Source organism: Balaenoptera acutorostrata, chromosome 17 (genome assembly GCF_949987535.1).
Source record: "Balaenoptera acutorostrata chromosome 17, mBalAcu1.1, whole genome shotgun sequence".
In the NCBI taxonomy this organism is placed as follows: Eukaryota; Metazoa; Chordata; class Mammalia; order Artiodactyla; family Balaenopteridae; genus Balaenoptera; species Balaenoptera acutorostrata.
The window spans coordinates 70597521-70622526 of NC_080080.1; the positions used below are offsets into that span (position 1 = coordinate 70597521).

At 39.3% G+C, this 25006-nt stretch overlaps 1 long non-coding RNA gene across 2 annotated transcripts in view; it reads left to right on the forward strand.

Annotated features, from left to right (window-relative positions):
- The window catches only part of LOC103002127 (uncharacterized), a 92401-nt gene that overhangs the window by 2495 nt on the left and 64900 nt on the right, over nt 1-25006 (forward strand). Inside the window, exon 2 of one of the 2 annotated variants that reach the window (XR_451251.2) lies at nt 3200-3325. This is a non-coding gene — a long non-coding RNA (uncharacterized LOC103002127). The remainder of the gene's footprint in view (nt 1-3199; nt 3326-25006) is intronic. The other variant, XR_003623659.2, reaches the window with a different exon arrangement.

The following is a 25006-nucleotide window of genomic DNA, read 5'->3' on the forward strand; positions in this document are numbered from 1 at the left end:
GGCAGATAGGTATGTGCTGGTCTCCAGCTTGCATTTGTATCATCTTTATGTTGGGCAAGATTGTGCAGTGTTAAGAAAAAGAGAGCTTACCAGGGATGTGCAGATATATGTGAATATAATATAACAGTACGGCAAAAGGTTGTAAATATTGTCTTTTCCTTTTGTTGGTTTTTCCGTGTCTTTCTTCCTTTGTCCCATATTGCAGATAGATCCCCAGTTTGGTCATCAGACCCCACTTCTTTTCTCTTTATACCTGCTCTCTATGCCATTTCATCCACTCTCATTGTGTCAGCTGCCACTTCTGTGCAGATGATTCTTAGAGGTACATCTTTCTCCCTTTTCTTTTCAGAGCTCTGGACTCAAATCTCCAACCACCTGCTGGGCTCTTCTACCATACTCTAAACTCAGTGTGTCTAAGACTACATAACACATCATCTTCCTGAAAATTTGCTTCTTCCATCATCCATCCACCTTTTTTCCCCTCCAACAAATGTTTATAGAAGGTTTTTCATGACCAAGGCATTGTGCTGGGTGTTGGGAATACAACGGCTAGTAAAAACAGGCTCAGTTGATGTAATCATCCATTCTAGTCTAGCAAGGCTTGAACCTGTGATGTCATCCTTGGCTTTTCTCTTCCCATCTCTAAATTCAATCGGTCTAAAAGTCCTATTAAATTTGTCTCTGTATTGCTGCTTTCTCATTCCCACTACCGTGACCTTACCCCTAGACTGGGACTCTTCTATCTACTTCTCCCGGTGCTCTCTCCACTCTGCTCCTGCCCCTGGCTTCCAGATGCGTGCAGCCAGAGGAGGCAGTGACAGAAGATCAGAGGATGTGAAGAGGGAGAGGAGAGGGCATGTTTGTCCCTAGCCCTCTGCGGTTATTACTGTGGGTTGGCTGGTTCCTCTAAAAGGCCATAGCTCCAGTCAGGCAGCTCTCTCCATGCAGCACCCTCTCCCAGCTACTCTAATTATTCCCCTGGTTCCTGCAGGCCTCGGAGTGGTTATGGCTTTTGCCATTGTAGTCCTATCCTTTGTGAATTTCCTTAAGCCATGTCTACATTCTTGTAGTATTGCCTTTGTTGATCTTAAATTACCCAGCCTGACTGCTACCTGTTTCCTGCCAGGACCTTGACTGATACCCGGGGACCTATCCCTGGAGCATCCTAAGCGTTTCCTTACTTCGTTCTCTCTTTGAGCTAGTCTAGAGGATTTATCTTCCACAGATCTGGCCAAATCACTCTTCTCCTTCCTCAAAAACTCCCTTCTCTACCTTGTTCTTGGTCTTGGATGTTTGTGATCTGGCCCCAAACTACTCTTTTTACTCACATGGGATGATACTGCTCCTTAGCTTGTTTTCCAGATATTTCTTACCCACTCCTATTTTCCATCTTAGCTATTTTCTAGAGCCTTAAGAACTTTTCTCAAGAAAGGCAAAAATGAGGGACAGGACAGAAAAAGCAACAATTATGTTTTTGTAGCAGTGTAACCTATAGGGAGATTCCCCTCCCCCCAACCGTGGGCAAGAAGGTTAAACACGTGAAAGTACTACCTTTCAGGTTCCCTCAAAACACAACTAGTTTGGTCAGTAAAACATTTTTGTAAGCAATTTCTTTCTTCATTCTTTTGATTAACTTAGATTTACTTGCTAAACATTTCTCAGTTGCCCCTTTTTGGTAAAGGAAATCATTAGGGATGATTCAACCATTCTTTAATCCTGCTGTGAACATAGTTAATTTGAGTATTTTTGTCTAGGAAATCCAATGTTCCAGTAATTTGATAAAATAACAGAAAAGGACCCTTAAAACACTTACATTATTTCTACATGGTTCATTTTTAACTGATTTATAATTTAACTTGGAAGTACTTGAAGTGAAAATTTAATTTTGAAAATTTCTTAATCATAGATAAAAATCTGTGTATTCATGTACTTCGGTTTTTGGTCAGAAACCCATACACAAAATCTATTATTTCGTTTTAAAAAGGAAAAAGATACAGTGTTAAGGTTTTGTGCAGTTAGTGGAGAAGCAGATTGAACATTGTACATTTGCCTAGAAGGAACTTTGGATTTTAGGGCAAAAAAAATGATGGTAGCATTTTAGAACTGATGTAAGTAGTTTTGTTCTCTGTAAAATACACAATGGTTGCACTTCAGAAAACGGCATTTGCCAAAATCTTGATCACCTGTGAGTTGAGCAAGCGCTGCTGGGCTGATGGTTTTCATTCATAAGACTTCATCACCAAATCCCAAGGGAATGAAATTGGCTTTAGATTTAGAGTTCAATATAAAAATGAAAGAGTGATATACAAAGGAAAGCCGAAGGTCCAGAATTTTACGGATATTTGTACTTAGAGTCCAGTAACAGAAAAATTTAGATCCATTTATTAAACGATCATTTTCTATTCTGTTTTAACTTACAAAAGTAAAATGGCAATGAGTAAGAAATCTTTTTTGTGTTTTTCTTAAGGCGATAAAATCTGAACAGTTTTTCTAAATGACTTGAAAGTGATTTACTCCCAATTAGGCAACCGAGTCCTGAATGCCGTTCCCCTAAAGAAAGCAACTGCATCACCACACGGCCTTTGATTTGTCTTTGCAGTTATAGACCATGTGTGAACATACACCGATCCGCCAATCAAAATGTTCTTCTAAATTTCCCACATGAGCAATATCAGGAATGAGTAGGGGGCTTCCCTGGTGGTGCACTGGTTGAGAATCTGCCTGCCAAGTCAGGGGACACAGGTTCGAGCCCTGGTCGAGGAAGATCCCACATGCCGCGGAGCAGCTAAGCCTGTGCACCACAACTACTGAGCCTGCGCGCTACTGAAGCCCGCACTCCTAGAGTCCGTGCTCTGTAACAAGAGAAGCCACGCCAATGAGAAGCCCGCACACCGCAATGTACGGTAGCCCCCGCTCGCCCCAACAAGAGAAAGCTGCGCACATCAACGAAGACCCAACGCAGCCATAAATAAATAAATAAATAAATTTATTTTAAAAAAAAAGAATGCGCAGGGAAGTTATCACTATGCCAAATAAACATTAATTCTTGGCCCTCTTAACCAAAAATTGTTTCTAAACATTATTAACCCATTATTTTTTTAGAACATGTCTGTGAAAAACGAAAACAACAAGTGGAAAACCTAAAAAGTATGACCCTGTATATGGTAAATTCTGTAGCGTACACTTTTCTTTTTTCTAGGTCTTTTTACTTGCCAAAGGAAGACGACAAAGGAAATGATCTCCGAGTGGCAAGTAGGTGTGTGACTGCATCCTTGTCAGCACCCCAGGAGTGCACTGCAGTCTAAGCCAGCTCCCTGGGCATTTGGTAATCCAGAATATCCAGTTGCTTGTGGTGTGTGTACTCTCCCCTGAGGCCTAAGTAGGAGTTATTATTTAGAATGTATAAATAATGTTCCTGGCATTTTCCAGTATTTATTTCATTTGCCTCATTATACAAGACAGTGTGAATTTCAGCTGGGGAGGAAGCTGCCTTCTTATGGTGGTTCCTAGATTCCCTTCTCTGGAAAGCCTGTGGATTTCAAAGGAATCCATGGTTTAGGTCTCAGGCTTCAGTTTATTCATCTGGAAAATGAAGGATTTTGACTAGGTGGCCTTTACGATTCATCGCTATGATCCTTTTCTTTTGTTAAAAACTTATGCTCTTCAGATACTCCAATATTACTTTCTTATAAAGTGCTTTCTCTCCTTGTTTTTGATTAAAGTTTTTGACTGATGTATCCATTTACAAACCTCCCCCTCTTCCTGAGTCATTTATCTCATTTCCTAGGCTGGTTGTATGACTCCACATAGTGAAACAGCTTCCTGTGTGCACAAGGAGACTGTGACTACAGATGTGCTAATCAGTTTTTAATAACGTGGAGGTTGATTATTGTGCTTCGTAGGTTATTCATGATGCTTTTCCTTTTTCTTTTTTTCTTGCTTACCGTTAAACTTCTTTGAGAATTGGAAGAAAGGGTAGAGAATGAGCAGAGTGTAGATTATTTTACTATTTGTTAGTTGTTCTGGAAAAATTTCTTGTAGGTAAGAAGACAGAAGCTATATTTTAAAATGTTTATAAAATATTTATATTTATAAAGTCATGTCTGGGAATGAAAGATGATGGTGGATTGGCTTTATTTGTATCTTTTCTGGCCTGAGACCTAGAACTGATGATGTTCTTTGATTATTATAATTATAGAAAAGTTTTAAAGAAAGCTTCAAAGTTAACTCCCTCAAATAATAAAATTGGGGCAATTTTGTGTTTCATAGTTTGGTGTTGCTTCAGAGAAAGCTAGTCAGAGAATTTCAGTACAAGGAAGGTAAAGTACAGGCATACCTCGGAGAGACTGCGGGTTTGGTTCTAGACCACTGCAATAAAGTGAATACTGCAATAAATCAAGTCACATGAATTTTTTGGCTTCCCAATGCATATAAAAGTTATGTTTAGACAATACTTTAGTCTATTAAGTGTGCAATAACATTATGTCTAAAAAAACAGTGTGCATACCTTAATTAAAAACAGTTTCTTGCTAAAAAATGCTAGCCATCATCTGATAACTCAGGTTTGCCACAAACTTTTCAATTGGTAAAAAACAGAATCTGCAAAGCACGATAGAGCAAAGCACAATAAAACAAGGTATTCCTATAGAATAAAATATAATAAAATTGCTGGCATGTTTAGTAATTATCATTCTGAGAATGAGTCTTGGTGATTTCTGGCCTGATTACCTGGGGACAGATTCCCCAAGGGATCATCATCTCATCTGAAAAATGGGCTAACATTATTTCTCAGTTTTAGAGTTCTATGAGTGGGAGATAAGTTATTCAAACACGCGTTTGTAAAGGACTCTTAAGAAGATCTTCTTTTTTCCCCATCAGATTCTCTAAGACCTCTGTGACTCTCTACCCTTCCCCTACAAGGTTGAGAACTAGTGTACTGTAGAAGAGGGAGATAATGAAGGGAGTAACTGGTGAAGATTTTATGGAAGAATAACTTGGCCTTTGAGCCTGCATAGAATTTGAATAGATGGGAGGAGGAAGAGGGTCATTCCAGTAGATGGTAGCGATATGAATAAAGACATGTAGCCAGTATTTATGGAGCAAGTACAATGTATCAGGAAATGATTATTTTTGTAAATCTTCACAGTGGGCCTAGGAGGTAGATGTTACCAGTATCCTCATTTTATAGATGAGAAGACTGAAGATCATAAGGATTAAGTAAATTGCCCAAAGTCATGCAGCTAGTAAATGGTAGAACCAGGATCTGCATCTTTGCAGTCTAATTCCAACCCAGCTACGTAAGCACTACCCCATAGAGCTTCCTCTCTCTGGTCCATTAGCAGTTTGCTTGTCTAGGATAGATGATCCGTGTTGTAAGAAATAAGCTAGGTAAGAAGTAAGCTAATAAGCTTGGGTAGATAAGTAGAGCAGTACCAAATGTGGAGCACTTTTAGGATCAAGAGGAAGAATTTGGATTTTTTTTCAGTTTTTTAAAAATTGAGATATAGTTAATGTACAATATTATATAAGTTACAAGTATACAGCATAGTGATTCACAATTTGTAAAGGTTAAACTCCAGTTATGATTATTCTAAAATATTGGCCATCTTCCCTGTGTTGTACCATATATCCTTGTAGCTTATTTATTTTATACATAATAGTTTGCACCTCTAAATTCCATACCCCTATCTTGTCCCTCCCCTGGTCCCTCTCCCTACTAGTTTGTTCTCTATGTGTGTGAGTCTGTTTCCTTTTTGTTATATCCACTAGTTTGTTTTATTTTTTAGATTCCACGTGTGAGTGATATCACACATTTTTTGTCTTTGTCTGACTTTTTTCACTAAGCATAATACCCTCCAAGTCTATCCATGTTGTTGCAAATAGCAACATTTCATTCTTTTTGTGGCTAAGTAATATTCCATTGTGTGTGTGTGTGTGTATATATATTACATCTTCTTTATACATTCATCTGTTGATGGACACTTAGCTTGCTTCCATATCTTGACAATGGTAAATAATGCTGCTCTGAACATTGGAGTGCATGTATTTTTTCAAATTAGTGTTTTCATTTTTTTCGGAGATTTTATCAGGAGTGGAATTGCTGGGTCATATGGTAGTTCTATTTTAGTTTTTTGAGAAACCACCATATTGTTTTCCACAGTGACTGCATCAATTTACATTCCCACGAACAGTGTACAAGAGTTCCCTTTTCTCCACATCCTCACCAACATTGTTATTTGTGGTCTTTTTGATGATAGCCATTCTGACAGGTGTGATGTGACATCTCACTGAGGTTTTAATTTGCATTTCTTTGATGATTAACAGTGTTGAGTATCTTTTCATGTGCCTGTTGGCCATCTGTATGTTTTCTTTGGAAAAATGTCTGTTCAGGTCTTCTGCCCATTTTTTAATTGGGTTGGGTTTTTTTTTTTCTTTTCTCTGATGTTGGGTTGTATGAGCTGTTTATATATATATGTATGTGTATATATATAATTGTTTTAACATCTTTATTGGAGTATAATTGCTTTACAATGGTGTGTTAGTTAGTTTGTTTTTTTTTTTTTAAAGCTGCACCTTGCAAGGGCCTTTGAGGAAATCTTTTTTTTAAAAAATCATTCACTTTATTTATTTATTTATTTTTAATTTATTTATGGCTGTATTGGGTCTTCGTTTCTGTGCGAGGGCTTTCTCTAGTTGTGGCAAGCGGGGGCCACTCTTCATCGCGCTGCGTGGGCCTCTCACTGTTGCGGCCTCTCTTGTTGCGGAGCACAGGCTCCAGACGCGCAGACTCAGTAGTTGTGGCTCACGGGCCTAGTCACTCCGTGGCATGTGGGATCTTACCAGGCCAGGGCTCGAACCCGTGTCCCCTGCATTGGCAGGCGGATTCTCAACCACTGCACCACCAGGGAAGCCCGGTGTGTTAGTTTCTGCTTTATAACAAAGTGAATCAGCTGTATGTATACATATATCCCCATATCTCCTCCCTCTTGCATCTCCCTCCCACCCTCCCTATCCCACCCCTCTAGGTGGTCACAAAGCACCGAGCTGATCTCCCTGTGCTATGCGGCTGCTTCCCACTAGCTATCTATTTTACATTTGGTAGTGTATATATGTCAATGCCACTCTCTCACTTCGTCCCAGCTTACCCTTCCCCCTCCCCGTGTCCTCAAGTCCATTCTCTACGTGTGCGTCTTTATTCCTGTCCTGCCCCTAGGTTCTTCAGAAACTTTTTTTTTTTTTTTTATATTCCATATATATGTGTTAGCATACGGTATTTGTTTTTCTCTTTCTGACTTACTTTACTCTGTATGACAGACTCTAGGTCTATCCACCTCACTACAAATAACTCAATTCCATTTCTTTTTATGGCTGAGTAATATTCCATTGTATATATGTGCCACATCTTCTTTATCCATTCATCTGTCAATGGACACTTAGGTTGCTTCCATGTCCTGGCTATTGAAAATAGAGCTGCAGTGAACATTGTGGTATATGACTCTTTTTGAATTATGGTTTTCTCAGGGTATATGACCAGTAGTGGGATTGCTGGGTCATGTGTTAGTTCTATTTTTAGTTTTTTAAGGAACCTCCATACTGTTCTCCATAGTGGCTGTGTCAGTTTACATTCTAACCAACAGTGCAAGAGAGTTCCCTTTTCTCCACACCCTCTCCAGCATTTATTGTCTGTAGATTTTTTGATGATGGCCATTCTGACAGGTGTGAAGTGATACCTCACTGTAGTTTTGATTTGCATTTCTCTAATGATTAGTGATGTTGAGCATCCTTTCATGTGTTTGTTGGCAATCTGTATATCCTCTTTGGAGAAATGTCCATTTAGGTATTCTGCCCATTTTTGGACTGGGCTGTTTGTTTTTTTAGTATTGAGCTGTATGAGCTGCTTGTAAATTTTGGAGATTAATCCTTTGTCAGTTGCTTCATTTGCAAATATTTTCTCCCGTGTTTATATATTTTGGATATTAACCCCTTATTCAGTCATATCATTAGCAAATATTTTCTCCCATTCAGTGGGTTGTCTATTTGTTTTGTCAATGATTTCCTTTGCAGTGCAAAAGCTTTTAAGTCTAATTAGGTTCCATTTGTTTATTTTTCATTTTATTTCCTTTGCTTTAGGAGACAGATCCAAAAAAATATTGCTACAATTTATGTCAAAGAGTGTTCTGCCTATGTTTTCTTCTGTGAGTTTCATGGTTTCCAGTCTTACATTTAGGTCTTTAATCCATTTTGAGTTTATTTTTGTATGGTGTAAGAAACTGTTCTAATTTCATTCTTTTGCATGTAACTGTCCAGTTTTCCCAGCACCACTTATTGAAGAGACTGTGTTTTCTCCATTGTATATTCTTGCCTCCTTTGTCATAGATTAATTGACCGTAAGTGTGTGGGTTTATTTTGGGGCTCTCTCTTCTGTTCCATTGATCTTTGTGTCTGTTTTTGTGCCAGTACCATACTTTTTTGATTATAGGAAGAATTTGGATTTGAGGCCAGAGGTAATACGGAGCCATGGAGGATTTTAGACCAGTGAAGACATAACCAAAATAGAATTTCTTAATTATATTTTTAAATCTTCCATGTTCTTACTGATATTCTGTCTTCTTGACCTATCAGTTAGTGAGATGTGTGTTGAAATCGTCTATCTTGATTATAGATTTATCAATGTGTAATTCTACCAAATTTCCATTCTATATTTTGATGTTATGTTATAAAAGAGCATGGACATTTAGCATTACTAAATTCTCCTGATGAATTTTTTTTATCCTTTTATCACAACATAGTGACCATCTTTATCCTGCATAATGCTTTCAACAGTACTATAGCTCTGTTACCATTTTTGGTTAGTATTTGTCTGATTTATCTTTTTCCATTTTTTATTTCCAAACTCCATATGTCCTTTTGCCTTAGATATGTTCCTTGTAAACAGTATATAGCTGGATTTTGTTGGTGGTTTGTTTTTTTACATCAAATCTGACAGTCTGTGACTTTTCATCAGTACATTTAGACTAATTAATATATTGTGAGTACTGCTATATTGTATTTATTATCTTATTTTATGCTTTCTATTTACATGGTATTTTCTATACCTATTTTTCTCTGCTCCTGTATTGATTGATTAGCTTGATTTAGTTTTCTTTCCTTTTTTTAAAAATTAAGACATAGTTAACATGTTATATTAGTTTTAGGTGTATAACATAATGATCCAGTAGTTGTATATATCATGAAATGATCACCACAATAAATCTAGTTAACATTTGTCACCACACATACAGTTTTTTTCCTTCTGATAAGAACTTCCAAGATACCCTCTCTTAGCAACTTTCAAATATACAATACGGTATTAACTATAGTCACCATGCTGTACATTACACCTGTTGGACTTATTTATTTTATAACTAGAAGTTTATACTCTTGACCACCCTCACCCATTTTACCCACCCTCCCCACTCCCCACCTCTGGCAGCTACCAGTCTGTTCTCTGTGTCTGTGAGTTTTGGGGTTTTTTGTTAATTTTTTTTTTTTTTTTAAGATTCCACATATAAGTGAGGTCATATGGTATTTGTCTTCCTATGTCTGACTTATTTTACTTAGCAGTGCCCTCAAGCTCCATCCATGTTGTTCCATATGACAAAATTTCATTCTTTTTGTGGCTGAATAATATTCCATTGTATATATATATACACCACATTTTAAAAATCAATTTATCCATTGATGGACACTAGGTTGTTTTCTTATCGTGGCTAATGTAAATAATGCTGCAGTGAACATGAGGGTACAAATAATCTTTTCAAGTTAGGGTTTCATTTCCTTTGGATAAATACCCGGAAGTGTAATTGCTGGGTCATACGGTAGTTCTATTTTTAGTTTTTTGAGGAAACTTCATACTGTCTTCCATAGTGGCCGTGACAATTTACATTCCCACGAATAGTGCACAAGGGTTCCCTTTTCTCCACATCCTCACTGACACTTGTTATTTTTTATCTTTTTGATAATAGATATTCTAACAGGTGTGAAGTGATATCTCATTGTGGTTGTGATTTGCATTTCCCTGAGGACTGTAGATATCTTATTGCTAGTTTTCAGAGGAATCCTTCTATAACGTTTTATAATAAGAATGATGCCCTGTATAGGGTAATTAACTCTATACTCAACTCCTAATTTGCAGGTATCTTTTCTAATGAGTTAGTGTTGAATATTATCAAAACTTTTCTGTATCAATTAAAATTATCATAAAGGTTTTTCCCTTTTAATATGTTAATATGGTAAATTATGTTTATATATTTCACAAATTTCACATTCTGGGATAAACCTGCTTGATCACGATGTGTTATCTTTTTCTGTACTGCTAGATTTGGTTTGCTAACATTTTGTTTACATTTTTGCCTCTGTTCACGGGTGAGGTGGGCCTGTTACTTTTCCTCTTTGTACTATCCTTGTCTGGTTTAGATATCAATGCTACAGTAACATTACTGGCTAAATTGGGGAGTATTCCTCTTTTTCTCATCTCTGGTAGTGTTTGTATAAGATTGGAACACCTGATTACTTGAAAGTTTTGTAGAATTCACGTATAAAATCATGTAGGTTTAGTATTTTCTTTGTGAGTAGATTTTAAAGTTCTGATTTCATTTTATGAGATGGAGTCATTTGACTTCTCAAAACAGTTTTGGTAAGATACATATTTCTAGAAATTTGTCTATTTCTTCTAATTTTTCAGATTTATTGGCGTAAAATTTTCATAATAGTCTCTCAGAAAATTCTCCTGTTTATCTGAAGTTATGTCTATCACTTCACTCCTAATATTATTTTGTCTATTCACTTTTTTTTCTTGATCAATCTTACCAGAGGATTTTCTATTTAATTAGTTTTTGCAGAGATCTAGTTTTTAACTTGATACTCTCCATTGTATCTTTATTTTCCATCTTATTAATTTCTGCTTTTTTATTCATCTTCCTTCAACTTAGATACTGTTATTCTTTAAAAAAAACCTTCTGTAGTTCAACTTAAGTTCCTAATTTTCAGACTTTGTTTTTTATATGTAAGTATTTAAAGCTGTACGTTTCCCTTCAAGTAATACTTTCACCACTTCTCACAAAACTTATGGTACTTTGCTTTTCACTCAGTTCTCTGTATTTTCCTGGAATAAATATTTTTTAAGGCTTTTTTTAAAAAATTAAATTATTTTATTTTATTTATTTTTGGCTGTGTTGGGTCTTCGTTGCTGTGCACGAGCTTTCTCTAGTTGCGGTGAGCGGGGGCTACTCTTCATTGTGGTGTGCAGGCTTCTCATTGCAGTGGCTTTTCTTGTTGTGGAGCATGGGCTCTAGGCATGCAGGCTTTGGTAGTTGTGGCTCGCAGTCTCAGTAGTTGTGGCTCACAGGCTCAGTAGTTGTGGCTCGCGGGCTTAGTTGCTCTGCAGCATGTGGGATCTTCCCAGACCAGGACTTGAACCCATGTCCCCTGCGTTGGCAGGCAGATTCTTAACCACTGCACCACCAGGGAAGCCCTATAGCTGGACTTTAAAAAAGTCTCTTTTAACTGGCATGCTTAATTCATTAACATTCAATGGAATTTAGAATATATTTGGGTTTGTTTTAACTGTCTTCAGGTTTTTGGGGTTTTCTGGTCCTTTTTTTTTCCTCTCTCTTTCTCTGAATAGTTTGTTTTTATTCTTTAATTCTTTTTTTTCTAATTGTTTAGAAGTTAGACGCTATTTTTTTTCTTTTCAAGGTTGAATCTGGATTTTTTCCATTTATATTTAACTTCACGAAGTCTAAGGTTAATCAGTATCTTAACACTCCCTGCCAAATAATAGAAGGTTGTGAACTTTGATCATCCTCCATCAAATTATTTACTATTCTTGGCCAGTATTTTGGTTGTATCTTTTTAAAACTCCAAAATTAGACATTATTTTAGTTATAGATAATATGTTTAAATTTACTAATTTGTTTAGATGTTTACAAATATCTCTGCTCATTTTTCCTTCTTGTCTCTTAAAATTCTTTTAGGGTCATTTTCTGTCTTCCTGCAGTATATTCTTGTAAGATTCGTTCATTAAGTTTTCCTGATAGCAAACTCTTACAGTTTTTGTTTATCTGAAAATGTCCTAATTAATGAAAGATAGTTTAGTTGAATATGCAGATCTAGATTGATAGTCACCTACTCTCAGTACTTTGAAGATATTATTCACCCTTTTGGTTTCCATTCCTGCTCTTGTAGAAGTGGGCTGTCTTTCGTATTACATAAACATAATACCTCCATATATTTTGATATAACTATATATTTTACTAGATTTATGGAACACCACTGTTTCTTATATTTTATCATAATTTCCTCAGAAAAAGTGCATAGGTGGTATACTGGAATACCACCTATGGTATTCCATATGGTATGGTGGTATACTGGTATTCGGAATGAACTTTTGGCCAACTCTATAACTTCCGAGTTCTTTTATGTTTGAAAATGCTCTTCTTTGACCTCTTTTGTGGTTTGTTCGCTGCTGGGCCCACTCTTCGCTCCTTTAAAAATATTCATGTCAAGACATACTACACCAGAGCCGTGATAGCAAGTAATTCACAGGTTTGTTACTCACTCAGGTGTAGGCAAAGTGAGGGAAGTCTCAGAGGGAGGGGACTCACCAATGAGAGGACTCTCCAGCTTCCATATAGATGATGTTCTGGACAGGCATAGAATTCTTGGAGCACAATTCTTTTCTTTCAAAATCACTAACTCATGATGAAACATATTTCTTCCCTTTAAATATATCTACCCAAGAGTTGTCATTACATTTTTTTTAATAACAGCCCTTTTTTTTTTTTTAATTTTAATTTATTTAATTATTTATTTTTTGGGCTGTGTTGGGTCTTCGTTTCTGTGCGAGGGCTTCCTCTAGCTGTGGCAAGCGGGGGCCACTCTTCATCGCGGTGCGCGGGCCTCTCACTGTCGCGGCCTCTCTCGTTGCGGAGCACAGGCTCCAGACGCGCAGGCTCAGTAGTTGTGGCTCACGGGCCCAGTTGCTCCGCGGCATGTGGGATCTTCCCAGACCAGGGCTCGAACCCGTGTCCCCTGCATTAGCAGGCAGATTCTCAACCACTGCGCCACCAGGGAAGCCCCTGTCGTTACATTTTAATTAAAGTTCTCCTTAGGTTTTCTCCCCTGTTAAATCTGCCTCAATAGGAGCCACCCGTTCAGATATGGTCTGTAAATGCTTTGCCTGCTCATGTCAGCTGGTGGGGTTGGATCCCATATGGAGCAGGATTTGGGGTCTCTTTGAGCAGCATGATTCTCATTTCTGGGGAGGTTCAGGGTCTCTAGCTCTGGTTCCCCTTCAGGCAATCTTGGCATTGTACCAGGCTTGGCTGGAGAAGCCAGTTTTCTCTGCAGTGGCTGAGTCCGCCTGGAGTTGTAGACAACATTCCGGAGGTATGCATCCTCCACTGGCTGCTTGGCTCAATTTTCTTGGGAACCAGATGTCTCAGATGGGTGTGGGATTGCCTCTGTCTGTAACAGTGGGCCACCCACCATACACACACACACACACACACACACACACACACACACACACACACACGTCCACACACCTCTTTCTCCATTAGCTGTTTATTTTGCTTATTAAATGATATGGAATGAAGTATGACTCATGGACATATTCATAATCCAGCCCAAATCTACCTTCCTGGTCCCCTTGCCTGCTGCTTCTCCACACACAAAGTGCTTCGTAAGTGCTGAATTATTCTTCTGTTTCCTGAACACATGATATACTTTCTCATTTCCAGATCTTCTAGCAGAAAGTGGGAGAAATAAGAATCAGTGTATTAGAAACATAGACCCAGGCTGACATCACTCCAGAATCTGTCTGCCAACACCGCATTTTTAAAATGAATAAGGAAACTGAATCTGGTTCAGGGTCATATAGCTTGTTTTAGTCAATATTAGGATATGGTGGGGTATGACGCTTGACAGGAAGCAGTGAGACGGAGAGAAGAGTGTTGACAGGGAAGCCCTGCCAGCGAAATACAGGAGGAGAGGCCAGGTTCTTCTGAGAGTTGTGTGTTCATTTGTTCATTTAGCGCATCTCAGTCTGAACTTCACCAGATGAATTAGGAGGTAACAAAATAGAAATGGGTGAGGAACATTTTAAATAGAGAGCAGCTTCATCAAAGATCAGAAATGTGAAAGTGCATGATGTGTTTGGGAAAACAGAACAGTTCAGAGTTGCTGAGACATTTGGAGGGCTAGCAGGAAATGAGGCTGTGGCGATCAGGTGGGCCAGATTGTGGAGGGGTTTGCATATCACACTTTGTTCTGTATTCAACCAACATTTACTGAAGACCTCCTATGTGCCAGGAGCCATGCCAGCACTGGTGATAGATGAGTGAGAGAGACAGTGTTCCTGCTCTCCAGGAGCTACAGGCATTAAGGAGCTGATGGAGTGGAGTGATTTAAGCCTGTAGATTGATGGAAAGTTCAGTCTAGTGGCAGTCAAGGGCAAAGGGACTGGAAACAAGGATTCCAGATAGGTAGGAAACTGCCTTAGTTCAAGGGAGAAATGATGCAAGCCTGGACTTTGGAGAGTGATGGCAGCTGGTAGAGCAGAGGTAATAGAGAGGCATGCACAGGCCAGGGAAAAGGTCAAGGAGGCAGGACCTGGAGAGGGAAGAATGCTAATAGCCTCTAGCTGCATCCATCCTTGTCTGGTCTAAAAATGCTGATGATGTTGCTACGTCTCGGCTCTTATTTCTGCTTCTTCTGGGTTCTTGGCGAGAGAGAGTCTAACCGCCCATCTTGCTCCCCATGGCTTGAAGCATTGCATCTGTATTTCCAGTAAACACAGGATGTGTTTAGCCAGGTTCGAGTTCACAGTCCACTAGTTCATCGTAATTGACTTACTGGAAATGCTCCTGTGGAGGAATTCAGTTATTTTCTTAGTTTTTACTAGAGCAGTTGGAGATCGCTTTGAGGAAATTCTGTGAATTATCTTACAGATATGTGAATTATCTTATATAACTGTTATAAAAAGAATTGCTAAATGAGGCAATTTAGCAATTGTGAATTATCTTATATAATTGTTATAAAAAGAATTGCTAAATGAGGAAATATTGTATAATTCTATGTATAAATATATATAGTTTGAAATATTTAGGGACTATTAGTTTTTGTTGTCTTCATCATCTTTTAATAGCTATAAAATAAAGGGGACATGGCAATTGCCATTTTAACAAAGGATGTTTTACCAAATATCCTTTCCCTTTTCTTTCCCTCCTCTTGCCATCTTGTTGAAATCTGTTTTCTCATAATATGCAACAAAAGGATTTATTCCCTTGGCAACATATTTAATAACAGACAATTTAGCAGACACTATCCATACCTTGCAAATCATAATTTCTTCTAAGCAAATAAGTGTTGAGAACATTTTGTTACATTATATTTTTCTCCCTGTTTACGACTCCCAGGTTAGCCATATACATAAACTGCACACTGCAGCTCTTCTACCAAGCCTCCAGGACAGCTTCTCATGTGTGCAGCAGGCTTGGAAATGGACATGTGATAGGATACTTTATTTTTCTCCTTTTCTGGTTTGCATTGATTATGAATCAACAGACACTTGGTGACTGCCTAATGCAACAGAACAAAAAGACAACAGGTTGCCTGCATTATAGGGACTGTTACTCTAATTGAAAGGACAAAATGCCACCATGGGAAGGCATATAAAAAGTGTGGCAGGGTTTCCCAGACACTGTAATGTACCCCTGGCACATGTATTTGCTCCCTTCCCATCATACTCCATACTGGTCCCAATATTTTTCATGACCACCTGCTTCCTACTTATGTGTAGAAAAAGAATGGAAATCATCTACCTCACAATTTTGGGAATAAGATCCAATGCCTCCCAGGAGGAAACAAGATCTGAATGAAGTACCATCTAAATAAAGTGGAAGATAAAAGTTTGAAAGGGTAGCTTCATATTTATGTAGTCCTTGTTGACTGGTTTAGTAGTAACCAGTGGAAAATAAAAAATGATATAACTTACAAACTTGCTGCCTGCCAAGAGTCATCAGCTCATGAGTTTAATTAGGAAAAGTGAATGTTTCCTTATTTGATGCTACCGCTCCTTCCTGTTTACATTCAGAGAAGAGGAGTGACTTCCCCAGGGAACCTGTCCTCCAGCTACTGTCTTTGACTGGGCCTCCCCTGTGCTCTCCTCCCAGCAGCACCAGAGTCCAGGCCAGAGCGGGTGCTTAGGACAGTGCCAGTGAGCCCTCAGAGTTGGCACTTTCTGACTCTGCATCATTTGCCTTTCCCACTGCTGGGTCCTGTCCTCTTTGGGTTACAAGTGTCAGGTCTGAGCCCATTTCAGAGATGTTATAGGCCAGCGACCTCAGTCTCAGACTCTCTCATAAGCACATAACTGTGGTTCCTTATGATCTCTAATTCCTGTTCTGGATTCTCAGTCTCCGGGCACTATTGCTGAATTCAGGTGCACCTGTCAATCCAACTTAATGGTGTTTTGTACCAAAATATTATAAAAATATAATATGATACCATTTTAGAATTGAGACAAATGAAAGTGACAACTATAATTTAAAGCAAACCTTTTGTCAAGCAGAGCCGAAGTCAGAAATGCATAGAATTTTGGAAAATAAAACCTAGAGAAACCACAAATTTGGGTTTTATGATTTAAAAATGACCTAAGTACTTTCTAAAGATTCTCTAATATCAGATTCACCGTAGCATAATGAGTCAAGTGGCTTTTTCTTTTTCTTTTTTGATATAGGAGATTGAAAGTGTAGCTCCAGGATCTCGAACCTATAAGAACAATTGATCTAGGTAGGAATGGTAACTCCAATACCCAAAAGGGTCAGGCAGGAAGGAAATGTACATGAGTGAAGCCCATAGCTGCCACACATTCTGACAAACTATCTGAAGAGATCTTTGGATTTATGGCTTCCCTGGTCCAGACATTTCTAATATCTTACTTAATTACTATAGGTTAATCTGGGCCTAAAATAATTACTCAAGAAACCTGTTAAGTGTGTTTGCACAATCTCCTGGAACTTGCATTAACCTGAAAGGTACCTGGCTAATCCTTTCAAGTGTCTGCTGTGTTTGTTTCTCTGAGTAACCAATTACTTTGTAAGGACTTTCCAGTTCATCAGACTATAGCATAGTCGCATATGCTCTTAAACTTCAACAGCAAGCGAAAAATAGTAAAGGAAAAAAATTGAGATTACAGACAACTGAAAAACTATGATGGGAATACAGGATTCTAAATGTTGACACCAGAGAATCAGGCATGGCTGAGAAACAGCAACATCTGTCCTGAAGCATCATGCTTATTTGGACCAAAGTTGTTATAACTCATAGCAAGAGAGATACATGGCAAAGGTGGATGATGAAGGTTGCTATGGAGATGATGCAGGAAATGATTCAGAATATTGCCCAGAAATTTATTTTATTGAATATTGATAAATCCCATGCAACATGTTTCAGGCTATTCTACAATGAATTGGATATCAGGGATTCCTAGTGACTGTCCTTAGGCTATGCCCATCATGTGTAACCCACATATGAAAGCGGAAATTTCCAAATGACACTCCATGCCACAGAGTTACACACAGAGTGAGTGGTTTTCAGATTTGAGTGTGCATGTGAATCACTAAGTGTGCTAATTACAAACGTCAGCTTTATTCTGATTCAGGGGATCTGCAGACCATATTTTGAGACACGATGGTTTAAAAATGAAGGAATGAAAAGCATTACAGAGGTTTTGACTTGTTTTCTTGATAACTGGTCTTGTTCACACTCTTTGGAAGCCATTCCTTCAGCTACAAAATGTTAGAACTCCTTGAAGAAAAGAAAACATGTTTTATCATTGTCCAGAGCTGTTTTTTCATATATTTATGATGACTCCAAAGTTTATCCTCCTAACCCAGAACTTTTTTGAACTCCAAGTGTGTATATCCAGCTGTCTGCTGGACACCTGTACTTGAATGTACTTCTCCCACTTCACACAGCAACTAAAATCCTCCCTCTGAGCCTCGTTCATCTACAGCTTTTCCTATTTCAGTTAATGGCAACACCATTCTTCCAGTTACCCAGGCCAAAACTTGGAGTCATCCAAGAAGTCATTTTCTTTTTTCCATATCCCATATCCAATTGGCTCACAAATCCCGCCCCCTACCTTCAAAGTATATGAAGAATCTGGTCATTTTCCCTACCCCTTGCTACATCCTGGTCCAAGGGTTTAACCATTTCTTCCCTGAATTACTGCAGATCTCCTTACTGGTCTCCTTGCTTTCATTCTTGTTCCCTTATAATCTGTTCTCAACACAGCACTCAGAGTGTTTTTCTAAAATAAAAACCATGTCCTGTCCTTCTTCTTTCCTGAGCCCCATATCACTTAGAATAAGAGCCAGAAAACTGAGTTTGACCTGCAGGGCTCGAGATCTCCCTGACCTTTTCTTACACCTCCCTTCCACCTGCTCACTCTCTTCTGGGCTCATCCTGCGTGCTGTTCCTTGAAGCCACTTGGCCTTCGCACTAGTTGTTCCCTCATTGTACTAGTTGCCTGGAATGCTCTTCTCCCGCATATCTGAATGGCTTTCTTCCTCACCACCTTTAAGTCTTTGCTCAAATGTTGCCTTCTCTGAGGGCCAACTCTTACCCCTTTATTTATTTAAAACTTTGACCCACTTTCCCTCCTGCCCATCTTCTCACCATGAGACCCCAACCCGCTTCTGCTCTGGTTTTCCATAGCACCTCTACCCTGGTAACATACTGGATTAGTTTTCATTTTTTATATTGATTGATTGATTGATTTAATGTTAGTTGTTTACTTTTCTTTCTCCCACACTAGAATGTAAGTGCCCCAGGGAAGTGATTTTTATCTGTTTTGTTCACTGAGGTGTCCCAGGTGCTTAGAAAGGTGCTTGCCACATACTAGGTGCTCAATAAATATTTGCTTAGTGAACTCATTGGAATATTTATGGAGTAGTTACTCAAAGTCAGGCACTGTTCTAAGTTCTAGGAATATGGCTGTGAATAGATAGGACAGCTCTGCCTTCTTGGAGCTGACGTTCCTTAGGAAACTAGGAGCAAAAAAGCAGAACTGCAGAGTGTGCAGCATTTTGTGTGGAGGACAGCATGATGGGGCTGATAAAGCAGCTACAGCAGTCAGAGGTGGTGGAGAGCACCTAGTAACAGCCCTAAGCAAAAGACAGAGGGGATCCGAAAGGTGTGGTGTGCAGGAGAGCTAAAGCTTCCAGAAAATAGAGAGTGTATCGCAGTGTGCAAAAGTACAGGAATTACAGAAAAGAAAAGTAGGCGTGAAGAAGAAAGAATATGCAGGGCGAGCGGGGGAGGAAGAGACAGAAAGCTTATATAAACAGCACCTAACAGAATCTCCAAATAACAATGGCTTACCTCACAGTGGTTTATTCCACCACATAAAAGAAATCCATAGGAGGGAGCCAGGTTTGTATGGAAGCTTCAGGATCCCATCAGTGACCCAGCATCTGGTCTCCATCCTCAGCGCATGCCTTCTATCCTCAAAATTGCTTCCTGGAAGGAGGCAAAGGGAAGGGCAAAAGCGTGCATCTCCTGGCTGAGGAATCTTCTAGAAAATGACACAATACTTCTCACAGCCTAGAGCTTAGTTACCTAGCCATATCTAGCTAGCTATAAAAGAGTCTAACGAAACTGGTATTTTAACCTGGGCATTGCCATCACAAACATCTATGCCACAGGAATAAATGAATAAACTACAGTTTACTAGAAAAGGATCCAAAATTAAAACACAGAGCATAAAAGAGCCAGACCAAGACCTTGATTTAATCATGCCTGGAAGGAAGTGTTGGTAGTTAAAACTGTACTGTCTGCATAATTTGATATCATTAGTTCTTTATGTTTGTGTGTTGAGGGGTGATTAACAGGGAGGGAGATTTCAAAATCACAGAACTTACGTCCTCAGATAGTTAGAGTTTCAAATTGAAAAGGTGCTTCGGTAGTTATCTGATTAATGCTTCTGACATGGAACATTAACTGTTTTAATGTCCTTTGAATAAAAGAAGTATAGGAAATTAAGACAACTGGTGTATCTTTCAGACCACATTTAGGAAATCTTTGTAAAGTGGATCAGGAGTCATTTGTTTTAAAATTTTAATATTAGTATTTTAAACAACAAAGGAATAAATGTACAAGATAAAAAAGGAATAAATGTACAGTGAAAAGTAAGTCATTTTCTACCCCAGGCCATTAGATCCCTTACCCTCCAGACTTCGAGTGCCTCTCCCTGGGAGCAACCGCTCTTACCAGTTTCTTGTATAAGAAGGAGCCATAAAAAAACTGGTGATCCATATGAAAACAAATGCTTGCGTCTTATTGTTATCAATGAAAACTTTGATTTGTAGGCATTAAAAGGAAGAGCAAGCTCAAATGATACTGCATCTAGGAACCCTCTTCTTAATTAAGCCAGGCACATGTTGTCACTGCCTCCCAAACTCCTGTATGTCTTTTTATAACTATCATTATTTTTTTATTGCGGCAAAATATAACATAACATAAAATTTGCCATTTTAAATATTTTTAAGTGTATAGCTCAGTGGCATTAAGTACATTCACATTGTTGTAAAGCCATCAACACTATCCATTTCCAGAACTTTCTCTTCATCCCAAACAGAAACTCTGTACCCATTAAACACTAACTCCATTCCTTCTCTTCCCAGTCCCCGGTAACCATCACTCTACTTTCTGTCTCTATGAATTTGCCTATTCTAGGTACCTCATGTCAGTGGAATCATACAATATTTGTCCTTTTGTGTCTGGCTTATTTCACTTACCATAATGTCTTCAAGATTCATCTATGTTGCATCATGTGTCAGAACTTCCTTCCTTTTTAAGACTGAATAATATTCCATTGTATGAATATACCACATTTTGTTTATCCATGCATCTGTTGATGAACATTTGGGTTGTTTCTGCCTTTTGGCCATTGTGAATAATGCTGCTATGAACATTGGTGTACAACTATCTGTTTGAGTTCATGCTTTTAATTCTTTTGTATCCTTCACATCGTTTTATAACATACTGTGATTTATTGTAGTTGATGCATAGACGCACAGATGCTTTAAAGTCCCCATTAGATTCTTGAGAGCAGGACTCATGGTTCTTTTTTCACTCACAAACTCACTCACTTGGTCATTCAACAATTATATATTGAGCACCTGCTGAGTACCGGGTACTCTGCTAGACTTTGAGAACACAGAGCGCAATGACATGACCTCTGTCCTCTCGCAGCATAGGTCTAGTGAGGGACGTTTTTTTCTCTCATTGCATCTAGAACAATACCTTGCACATTGTCTATAGTCAACAAATATTTGTTGACTTGGTTGCCTTAGTGACTTTGTGTGTCCTTAGTGGTTCCTGAGAGTGTCATATCAGTGATTGGATGGCAGTAAAAATATTTGGGACAAATGTAAGCTCTGTGAGATTAGGAACATGCCTTTCTTGTTCACTATTGTATTTTTAGCAAACAGGATGGTGTCTACCACACAGTATGGGCTTGATAGTTTCATGAATGCTGATGACGTAATGTGTTGTCATGAACTCTGACAAGTTGTAATGAACTGTGCCCATGTATTATAGATAGAAAAACTGAGGCATGTAAGAAAAGCCAGAAAAGTAGTGACCAAGTCAGAAATAGAACCTGGGTCTCATGCGTTATGCTCTCGATCACACTAGTGTATAAAATTAGAACTGATGTTCCACCTTTCTGCGAAAGATGTGAACTTTAATTAAGTGTAATCACACACAGTATAGAGAAGGTTTAAGGTCTATAAATTTCCTAAAAATGATAATGAATCAGATTCTAAAATAAGCTTGTTAAATGCTATTCTTAAATAAAAAAGATAGTAGCATATGGTGATGAATTGCTATTTCTGCTGTGAGGGCTGAGGTGTTGTGCTGCCTGCTTGGGAAGGCCTCACCAAGCTGTGTCTAGCTTTATGTGTTATTTTTCCGCTCATTCAGCTCAACCCCAGTCTTGGGGTTTAGAAACGATACCCAACTCTTGACTGTCAACGAATTATTTAGGCCTTTTGGATCTTTTTGAGCAAACTGGTTTGGAAACATTTAATCCTATGTTATATGAGTTAAAGTTCAAATCACTTTATTTCATTAGGAATTCTGGCTAAATTTTTCATGAGGGAGAAGTTTGAGGCCTTTAATTATTAAGAAGTTTTTGGATTATTTGTGGATCTTAAAGCCAAGCTATTTAAAAAATTTTAGATATTTCAGTTTCAAAAATGCCTCCAATATTTGAAATGTGTAAATTCATTTTACAGTAAAACCTAAGAAGAGCATAGATTGGAAACCCAAGGAGAGCATAGATTATATTCACACCCAGCCTCAGCTGATGACACCCTGAAACTATCATTGGTCCACTGATGGCACAAGGAGTAGATGGCCTTAACCCACAAGGCAAACCATTTTGTGTGTGTACATATAGAGAGTTTGACCTTTTAAGAACAGTGAATTGAACAACTTGAAGAGAACAGAATACTACAGTGCTGGCCCCAAGTTAAGGAGGACGTGTATACTGTTGGAAAAAGAATAAGCCTAGGGCTTCCCTGGTGGCGCAGTGGTTGAGAGTCTGCCTGCCAATGCGGGGGACGCGGGTTCGAGCCCTGGTCTGGGAGGATCCCGCGTGCCGCGGAGCGACTGGGCCCCTGAGCCACAATTGCTGAGCCTGCGCGTCTGGAGCCTGTGCTCCGCCACAAGAGAGGCCGCGATGGTGAGAGGCCTGCGCACCGCGATGAAGAGTGGCCCCCACTTGCCACAACTGGAGAGAGCCCTCGCACAGAAACGAAGACCCAACACAGCCATAAATAAATAAATAAATAAAAAGTAATCTTAAAAAAAAAAAAAAAGTAAATAGATAACCCTTTAAAAAAAAAAAAAAAAAAAAAAAAGAATAAGCCTAAAGGTCAGCGTTATTGCCCTGTTGATGCTCAGACTTTCTAGATCATGAAATATGCTTTTTGCCTTTGTGACAACAGGAAATGCTCAGAAGGCTTCAGGCTTACTATAATTTGTCATAAGAATGCAGCTATTCCATCGATTTTGTCATCCTCTTCGTCGTTTGTGCATTTCCCATAGCACACTTTTCTAGAGTCAGGAAAGGAAGATAAAGTGGCCAAGTGGTGGCCCATGATGTTTGGTCCTTCACTACCAACTTTATGTGATTTGGGTGAAATATGTACAAGTGTGTGTTGTGAAAGGAAGGATCAGAGCCATAACTAGAGGCCATATGGTGAAATCGAGGAAATGAAAATGGATTTTTGTCCAAAGTGGTTGTCTCGGCGACTGACTCAGTTGTGATGTGCTGGTTTCCTTGGTGCTGCCGTGTGCGCACCCCAGAGAATGCTGGGGCTCTTCCTCCAGCAGGTCGCCCTCTCTCCCTACCCAACACATGTAACGCAAGAGCAGGCGCTAAAGGGGGAGCGCCTCCTTGTCAGTGAGCTCCTCTCCTGATCCTGCCAGACGACTGTCTGAGCCAGAGAGAGGAGAGGTCAGCAGTTCCTGTCCTTTCGGTCACTTACGTGCATCCTTCAGAAGAGAGTTTGACATTTTGCAATACAGGTGGAGAGAGGCAGTCAGCATAGGGAGAACCGAGGCTGGAGGGAGGAGGAAAATAAGGGAGGACAGATCTAGGGTTGAATATTCTCCCCAACACCTGTGACAGTGAACAGAAAGTTAATGCCTTGGCATTAATGTTCTAGCCACTAATAAACAGCGTATTGAGGGCCCATGTACTATGCTAGGTGCTTGGCAGCTAGAACATTATTAAATTCCTACAACACCCCATGAAGTAGGCATTATCCTTTATCTCCACTTTACAGATAAGAAAACCAAGATCCACGGAGAAAGTAAGTTTTCTAAGATTATGCAACGGAAATCAGATTTCAAACTCAGGTGTGATGTGACTCTAAAACCACTCTGGCATTCTGCATCCCCCAAATAAAGTATGCCCCTCCCCCAAGTCCGAGCAGCTCCACAAAAAGTCCACATGTGGTCTGAAGACCAGCTCACGGGGAGTAGTCAACTGGCCGGCCGGGGCCCCAGGCCACTCTTGTGCCTCCAAAGGAGTTTGGCAGAAATAATGACTAGGCATGGGTCCTCACTATCTGAATTTTCTTCACATTGTGGGAATTGCTTTAGAGAATATTGAGGTTCCTACTGTCCAGCAGTCGTTATGCCACTGTTAGAGGAGAGAAGTTTGCCAGACCTGTGTTTTCCCAGCTTCATGTATTCTTATGCTTGTCATCAAGTTGTTACTTTAATACCACAGTCAATCGTATATAATGTTACAGCACAGCACACCTGACATGCTCATTAAAACAAATACCAAGTTTGCCTAATCACAGTCAATAGAGAGATCCACGCATGGAGGCAGGTGGAAAACTAATGAGGTTTGTTCAAAAGCAGCAGCCACCCTCCTCATGCACACATGTTTCGGGAACTTCCGTGGGACTCCCAGCCTCCTCTCGCCTTCCTACCCTCACTTCTCTTAGAAGAAGAGTCTAGACTGGCGTCATTAACTGGAAAATTGTAGAGGAGGATGGGAGGGAGCAGTATGATGAAAACTGAGGATGATAGTGAGAGAAAGTGACATTATGGGAAAAAAGGAGTATCCCAGAGGGGGTGTTACCACATAGTACTGAGGACAAAGGAGGACCTTCGGGTGGGGCCATCACCTGATGTGATGATATGATGGTTTCATGTATTTGAGGAAGGGGACGATCCTCAGTGGAACGGCTTGAAGGTCCAGGGCCTGCAGTATGACTGATGTAGGTGACCTCATTTGATCATCTTGATCCCACCATGAGATAGGTGTTGTTACCCTACTTTTTGCAGAGGAGGACCCCAAGGCTGCAAACAGTAAGCAACCTGCCTGAGCTCACATAGCCAGGAAGTATCAAAATAGGGACTGAGACTCAGAAAT